Genomic DNA, 8,870 nt, shown 5'->3' with positions numbered 1-8,870 from the left:
GCTTCTAGCACTGAGATGTTACGTACTGGAGCTTAAGATAATCAGCGAACAGACAGCCTTCTGTAGAACCACTTCATGATAGCAGGGAGAACACATCTCTGATACCATGGACGTCACCCAGACCTACAGAAGCATCATGTATAAGCCTTATATAAGGATATTTATGCTGAGCTTTATACAAACGATGAAATGTGCTTCAAGTTCCACATAGAATGATACTGAAAGATTGCTCCAATAAGTAGTGGGATCATAGATACATTCAAGTGACTCACTCAGATTTTGCGAAATAATTCAAACCTACATGAGAACCTACTAGGCTAGATAATGTTTTGGAATAGCTTCAGTACGGATGCGGCAATGTGTGACCGGTGCATTCACGATAATCCACTCAATGTGTCCACCCCCTGGTCTACGCCCTGTGCGTTGCACCCAGGCCTGATAGTTGATAGTGAGGGGCAGATGTTGGGTTTGTGGTTGTATGTACAGCAGACAGGAATGCGGGCAAATAGGTCGCACACACACACACACACACACACACACACACACACACACACACAAACACACCGTGGGTAAAACTGTGCAATTTCCCATGACTCTGCATATTTGGGCACCTGTTGACAGATGGCATCTCAACCTTATGGCACACCGTGGATTCACCACATCCAGCTACAGTGTCCTAGCCATGACAAACCCATCTTCACATAACTATTAATCAGCGGGTGGCGGTGACCTGGGGTGGTCCAGTGGTCAAAGCCGCTGCCCCTGGAACTTATGAATCAGGGCTCACATCACACGGGTTCAAAGCCGACCCATTGCTTTTATTGTACACTTCCTCCTACTACTTATTCTGTCCCCTGTACTAACTGTCATATCCAATAGACAAGATATAGTCCGGTCCATAGAATTATTACTGACTCAGCTCCCAGGTACCTATCAAATTGAAATGTAAGTGTCTATCTGGTAAGAACACCTTTTTATATACCGGCGCTGTTGAGTGGAACAAACTACCACAGCAACTCAAAGCAACGCCATAACTTCATTTAAAAAGAATGTCAAAAGCTGGCTAATGTTCGAGCAATGTAGAAAATAGTAAAAATAAAGAAAAACCCTTCAATGAGTAGGTGTGTCCAAACTTTTGACTGGTACTGTATAACACATAACAAAACAAAGAATAGGAAGACATTGTCATAGCCTGGAGCATTGTATACAGACATCAACAGTTGTTTTCTATTGCTGTGAGTAGGTGTATCTGTCACGTTCCTGACCTGTTTTCCCTTGTTTTGTATTTATTTAGTATGGTCAGGGCGTGAGTTGGGTGGGTTGTCTATGTGTGATTTTCTATGTTGGGATTTTGTGTTCGGCCTGGTATGATTCTCAATCAGAGGCAGCTGTCAATCGTTGTCCCTGATTGAGAATCATACTTAGGCAGCCTGGGTTTCACGTGTGTTTTGTGGGTGTTTGTCTACCGTGTTAGTGTTTTCACCACACGGTACTGTTTCGGTTTTCTGCACTTCGTTTATTGTTTTGTATTTCAGTGTTCAGTTTCGGTTTTAATAAATCATCATGAGCACGAACCACTCTGCATATTGGTCCGATCCTTCTCGCCTCTCCTCGTCCGATGAGGAGGACGAAATAGACAATCGTTACAGTATCCAAACTTTTGACTGGTACTATATGTGTAATTATCCGCCAACATTGTTGCAACCCTATTACCATTCTGTTCAACCTCTCTTTCGTATCGTCCGAGATCCCTAAAGATTGGAAAGCTGCCGTGCTCATCCCCCTCTTCAAAGGGGGTGACACTCTAGACCCAAACTGTTACAGACCTATATCCATCCTGCCCTGCCTTTCTAAAGTCTTCGAAAGCCAAGTTAACAAACAAATCACTGACCATTTCGAATCCCACCGTACATTCTCAGCTGTGCAATCCGGTTCCGAGCTGGTCACGGGTGCACCTCAGCCACGTTCAAGGTACTAAACGATATCATAACCGCCATCGATAAAAGACAGTACTGTGCAGTCGTCTTCATCGCCCTGGCCAAGGCTTTTGACTCTGTTAATCACCACATTCTTATCGGCAGACTCAACAGCCTTGGTTTCTCAAATGACTGCCTCGCCTGGTTCACAAACTACTTCTCAGATAGATTTCAGTGTGTCAAATCGGAGGGCCTGTTGTCCGGACCTCTGGTAGTCTCTATGCGGGTACCACAGGGTTCAATTCTCGGGCCGACTCTTTTTTCTGTATATATCGATGTCACTCTTGCTGCGGGTGATTCCCTGAGCCACCTCTACGCAGACGACACCATTCTGTAAACATCTGGCCCTTCTTTGGACACTGTCTTAACAAACCTCCAAACGAGCTTCAATGCCATACAACACTCCTTCCGTGGCCTCCAACTGGTCTTAAATGCTAGTGAAACTAAATGCATGCTTTTCAACCGATCATGTCCCGCACTCACCCGCCCGACTAGCATCACTACTCTGGACGGTTCTGACTTAGAATATGTGGACAACTACAAATACCTAGGTGTCTGGCTAGACTGTAAACTCTCCTTCCAGACTCATATTAAACATCTCCAATCCAAAATTTTATCTAGAATTAGCTTCCTATTTCACAACAAAGCCTCCTTCAGTCACGCTGCCAAACATACCCTCGTAAAACTGACTATCCTACCGATCCTCGACTTTGGCGATGTCATCTACAAAATAGCCTCCAACACTCTACTCAGCAAACTGGATGCAGTCTATCACAGTACCATCCGTTTTGTCACCAAAGCCACATATACCACCAAACACTGCGACATGTATGCTCTCGGCGGCTGGCCCTCGCTACATATTCGGTGCCAGACCCACTGGCTCCAGGTCATCTATAAGTCTTTGCTAGGTAAAGCTCCGCCTTATCTCAGCTCAGCTCACTGGTCACCATAACAACACCCACCCATAGCACACGCTCCAGCAGGTATATCTCACTGGTCATCCCCAAAGCCAACACTTCCTTTGGCCGCCTTTTCCTTCCAGTTCTCTGCTGCCAATGACTGGAACGAATTGCAAAAATCACTGAATCTGGAGACTTATATCTCCCTCACTAACTTTAAGCATCAGCTATCTGAGCAGCTTACGCGTTCGCTGCAGCTGTGTACACAGCACATTTGTAAATAAGCCCATCAAATATACCATACCGATCAATCCCCATGATTGTTTTAATTTAACATTTTTCGCTTCTTGTTGCACACCAAGTTTATTTCTACATTCAAGCATCATCATCTGCACACCTCAGTCACTCAATGCAGTGTTACATTATGCTAAATGGTATTACTTCGCTAAACTATGGCCTATTTATATGCCTTACCTATCCTTAACCATATTGCACACAGCTGTATATAGACTTTTCCTATTTTGTGATGACTTGTATGGGTTCTGGTTTATTCCATGTGTAACTCTGTGTTGTTGTTTGTGTCGCACTGTCTTCTTGACCTTGGTCAGGTCGCAGTAGTAAATGAGAACTTGTTCTCAAACTGGCCTACCTGGTTAAATAAAGGTGAAAAATTTAAATTATAAATTAAAGTAAACCAAAGTATGGGCTAGCAGGCTAGACCTCCTGTGGAGCCTAGGACTACTATGTTTATGTTTGTTAACTTTTGAACCATATATTTAAGAGGAACATGGAAATACGTTTTCAAACTTTTTTGTGTGTCACGACTTCCGCCGAAGTCGGTCCCTCTCCTTGCTCGGGCGCGTCGGCGGTCGACGTCACCGGGCTTTCTAGCTACTGCCGATCCCACTTTTCATTTTCCATTTGTTTTGTCTTTGTTTCACACACCTGTTGTCAATCCCAACAATCACTTGTTCATTATTTAACCCTCTGTTTCCCCACATGGTTTTGTGTGAGGTGATTGTTTATTGTAATTTCGGTCCGTCTGTGTGTGCTCAAGATGTTAGTTTGTATATTTGTCGTTTTTGAGTAAAGCAAGTTTTTTTAAACTCGTATCTGCTGTCCTGCGCCTGACTCTCTCACCAGCAACACACAGGACTCGTTACATTTGTGCCATCCTCGATGATTGAAACGCATTATCCACATGTGGTTGTATTTTGTTTTAATCGTGAAATAAATCTGTCTATCTATGAAAATATACCAAAAATATGTAGCTCAAGCGTTCTCAACCCTTTCCTTTTCTGAGGCCCACTGAGATTCGATAATATTATTACACATCAGATCCTCCTCTCCACCCTCTCCGAGCGTATCGTGGGCATCTCCGGCGCGGCCCACGCTTGGATTGCGTCCTACCTGACAGGTCGCTCCTACCAGGTGGCGTGGCGAGAATCTGTCTCCGCACCACGTGCTCTCACCACTGGTGTCCCCCAGGGCTCTGTTCTAGGCCCTCTCCTATTTCTCGCTATACACCAAGTCCATTGGCTCTGTCATATCCTCACATGGTCTCTCCTATCATTGCTATGCAGACGACACACAATTAATCTTCTCCTTTCCCCCTCTGATAACCAGGTGGTGAATCGCATCTCTGCATGTCTGGCAGACATATCAGTGTGGATGACGGATCACCACCTCAAGCTGAACCTCGGCAAGACGGAGCTGCTCTTCTCCCGGGAAGGACTGCCCGTTCCATGATCTCGCCAATCACGGTTGACAACTCCATTGTGTCCTCCTCCCAGAGTGCTAAGAACCTTGGCGTGATCCTGGACAAACACCCTGTCGTTCTCAACTAACATAAGGCGGTGACCCGTTCCTGTAGGTTCATGCTCTACAACATTCGCAGAGTACGACCCTGCCTCACGCAGGAAGCGGCGCAGGTCCTAATCCAGGCACTTTGTCATCTCCCGTCTGGATTACTGCAACTCGCTGTTGGCTGGGCTCCCTGCCTGTGCATTAAACCCCTACAACTCATCCAGAACGCCGCAGCCCGTCTGGTGTTCAACTTCCCAAGTTCTCTCACGTCACCCCCGCTCCTCCGCTTTTTCCACTGGCTTCCAGTTGAAGCTCGCATCCGCTACAAGACCATGGTGCTTGCCTACGGAGCTGTGAGGGGAACGGCACCTCCGTACCTTCAGGCTCTGATTAGGCCCTACACCCAAACAAGGGCACTGCGTTCATCCACCTCTGGCCTGCTCGCCTCCCTACCTCTGAGAGAAGTACAGTTCCCGCTCAGCCCAGTCAAAACTGTTGCGCTGCTCTGGCACCCCAATGGTGGAAAACAAACTCCTCACCGCACGCGAAGGTTGCAGCGGAGTCAATCACCACCTTCCGGAGACACCTGAAACCCCACCTCTTTAAGGAATACCTAGGATAGGATAAAGTAATCCTTCTAACCCCCCCCCCTTAAAAGAGTTAGATGCACTATTGTAAAGTGGTTGTTCCACTGGATATCATAAGGTGAATGCACCAATTTGTAAGTCGCTCTGGATAAGAGCGTCTGCTAAATGACTTAAATGTAATGTAAAAATTATTATTATACATACAATAATATTCTTTAGAAAAATCTGGGTTGTCTTTAAATCAGGGATAATATTGGTATTCTTTAAAAAAAACACTATGGGCCGATTGCAGCCATTGGTGGCCAACGTATTTTCTCCAGGTGATCTCTCGTTAAACCATATGAGCTCAAATCCCGCGCACAGCTGATCACAATTGAAACCATTACTGACCACTGTACTACCGCTCTCTAAAGCTTTTATCGGTGTTAAATTCAACTCCTGCTTTCCTCCAAAATCTTTCAAGAATTTTTGACTTCCACAGGATTCTATTATCTCTGGTATAAATTAAAACTACTCACTGAGCCAGACTAAGCATAGATTTAACCATTCGACAATCATTCTGTGCTACTGAAATCAAATATTTCCTAGTATACCACGACAAATCTACTGTGGCAATTTACCCTACACATTTTATGAATGGACAACTCATGTTGATGCACTTACTTTTTAATTTACGCAATTAACATAATCCATAAATAAAAATGTGTCTTAACATTTACATGTACCTACACTTCTAGATTATTTCACATGACTACTGCACCACACACACTGCAAAGGTGAATCTGTATTGCAATAAAGAGGAAAACATGATCCTATATTAGCCAGCAGTTAGTGTAACATGGACATGGTGCATGTCTAAAGCACTCTCTACAACACTGAGGCCATCTGAGAGCTAAAATAAACATTTGTCTTTGCCTCAGCTGTTTTTTCTTCCAAAGGATGACATCATGTGACCTTGAAGGAACTCCTTCCTGGGTCACTGGCTGTCCTGTTGCTCTGGGCATTGGATGAGTGTGTGTGTGTGTGTGTTTGTGTGTGCGTACGTGTGTGTATGCTCGCATGTGTGTGTGTTTGTGTGTGTGTGTATGTGGAGGGGGAGGGGAGGGGGGGCAGAGGGCACTAAACAGTTCCCGTCTTGAACAAATTGAATTAAGCTGAAGGGGCAGAGGCTGTGTAGTCAGAGAGACTGCATGGCACACAGCCCAGCTGATTAGGTACTAACAGTTAAGGCAGGGAGGACTTCGGGAATATAACAAACACAACCTTTTGTCAAGACGATGGCTCACCACACATACACATACACCTGGTCCTGTGTGGCTCAGTTGGTAAGTGCATAGCCTTGGCAAAAAGAAGATTGTGGGTTCAATCCCCCAAGGTATCACATACACAAGCTAATAATGTATGAACTCACTCTACAGTAAGGTGTTTTTGATAAGAACGTCTGAGCAGTGGTATATCTTACACACCACATGTCTTCTTGTTATTTGTATTATCTTAAAGCTGTTTGCATGCAGCGGAGGATACAACACTGCACTGTAATTTCTCTACCTCTCCCTCCCTCTCTCTCTCTCCCTCGCTCTCTCCCTCGCTCGCTCTCTCGCACTCTCTCTCTCTCTCCCTTGCTCTCTCTCGCTCCCTCTTTCTGGGTTTTATGTCTTTAATTACACACGTAACCAAGGACACTGCAGTTCACAACAGGTATAATGTGGCATTTTGTCTAATGGGAGAAGCCAATTAAAATCTAGATCTGACGGTTGTTAATGAACAAGGTAGCTCATAACAGTCAGAGTGAAATGTGTCTCGCTATTGTTTTGTCATCGGTGAGGAAATGATTATGGAGAGGATGGGAAACTGAGGTGTGAGTGTGTGTGAGACAGAGACAGCGAGAGAGAGAGAGAGAGAGAGAGAGAGAGAGAGAGAGTGTGTGTACATGTTAAACTTTGATTTGATTTGACATGCATCATCGTCCATGTGTGTGTGCATGTCTATGTGAGTGTGTGTGTGCGTGCATGTGTTTGTGCACCCATTGATGTGCATTTGCATAACTACATGAGACACGCCAGTGCTAGGCTAAATATCCTTTCTGTGTCTCTGCATCGTTTGGTATTCCCTCGGTGGCTTTGTCCTAATCACCAATGATAACGCTGCACCACCATCTCTTTCTACTGTTTAACCCCCACACATGTAGATGTCACGATTAGAAAATTATTCAGTCACAACAATCCTCTTTATAACGTTCAAGCTGCATTTCCCATATTTTTCAGATTATATTCACCTGTTTTATGAACGCTTATAACGGACAGCAATCTGGTCTGGTAGTAAAAGGAGTGGTAAACTGCAAAATGAATGCTGATTGGCTGACAGCCATGGTATATCAGACCGTATACCACGGGTATGACAAAACAAAACCTGCTAAAATTACAATGGTAACCATGGTAACTCCGCGTGGCGCCGTGCCTAAGAACAGCCCTTAGCCTTGGTATATTGGCCATATATCACACCCTCTCTGGCCTTATTGCTTAACTATATTCATGTTTTTATAGGACAGACTAAACCACTACTGTGTTGTGGTTTGTATCTTTGTTTAATGCAATCATTACACATCAAGGTTAAATAAAATCAAAAATCAGATCTGGGTTCAAAAATTATTTGAAATCATTTCAAATACAGTGCTTGAGTGAGCTCGCCTGGCTTAATGAAGGTCTGTTACACATATATTTCACACAACATTTGGACACCTTCTCAGATTCTTTCATAAAATACCCCGACTTTTAAAAGAGAATAGGATTCATTAACAACATCCCTGAATTTTAGACAGTGCTCTCCTCAGCTACGAACTCCAAATACAGGACTATGTGGTCAGCCACAATATCTCCTCTGTCTTGCTTTCCCTTAACTGCCCACGTAGCTGCGCTCATTGAATTTCAATGGCTTCTCAAATCAGCCTCAATACACCATGTTCAGTCAGTTGGAAGCGCTAGACGCGCGGTTCCATTTTACCAGCGCTGCGGGACTTTTTTCCTCTCCCTCTAACTGACCGCTTTCAAATCAGTTTCCTTCCTTTCAGTTTCCATCCCCCCATCAAATCTGTCACCTCTGACGTCTCACTTGCAACAGCAAACAAAGAGAATGCTATTCCCTGTGAAAAAGCTTATTGCATTGTCCCAAAACAACAATTTATGTACTAACAGAAAACAACTACATCGCATGAAGCACACTTCAGTGGTCCACTCACCTCCCTTTTTTACAGGACACAGCCATTTTTGTTTCAACAGTAGACTTTAAAAATGAGGTCACTACACTATACAGTTGAAGTCGGAAGTTTACATACACCATAGCCAAGTACATTTAACCTCCGTTTTTCACAATTCCTGACATCTAATCCTAGTAAAAATTATCTTTCTTAGGTCAGTTAGGATCACCACTTTATTTTAAGAATGTGAAATGTCAGAATAATAGTAGAGAGAATGATTTATTTCAGCTTTTATTTCTTTCATCACATTCCCAGTGGGTCAGAAGTTTACGTACACTCAATTAGCATTTGGTAGTGTTGGATTCGACATTTTGAACATTGAGATATTAAATAAATGATAGGAAAGAAG

At 44.0% G+C, this 8,870-nt stretch overlaps 2 protein-coding genes across 5 annotated transcripts in view; one reads left to right on the top strand and one right to left on the bottom strand.

Annotated features, from left to right (window-relative positions):
- The window catches only part of tprg1l (tumor protein p63 regulated 1-like), a 325,294-nt gene that overhangs the window by 229,327 nt on the left and 87,097 nt on the right, over window positions 1–8,870 (top strand). The gene's annotated exons all lie outside the window — the stretch shown is intronic.
- The window catches only part of acot7 (acyl-CoA thioesterase 7), a 69,232-nt gene that overhangs the window by 1,375 nt on the left and 58,987 nt on the right, over window positions 1–8,870 (bottom strand). The gene's annotated exons all lie outside the window — the stretch shown is intronic.

The sequence above is a fragment of the Salvelinus sp. IW2-2015 genome, linkage group LG7 (assembly GCF_002910315.2).
Source record: "Salvelinus sp. IW2-2015 linkage group LG7, ASM291031v2, whole genome shotgun sequence".
In the NCBI taxonomy this organism is placed as follows: domain Eukaryota; kingdom Metazoa; phylum Chordata; class Actinopteri; order Salmoniformes; family Salmonidae; genus Salvelinus; species Salvelinus sp. IW2-2015.
Note: the sequence above shows the minus strand (reverse complement) of the source record. Positions and strands in the feature narration are given on the sequence as shown.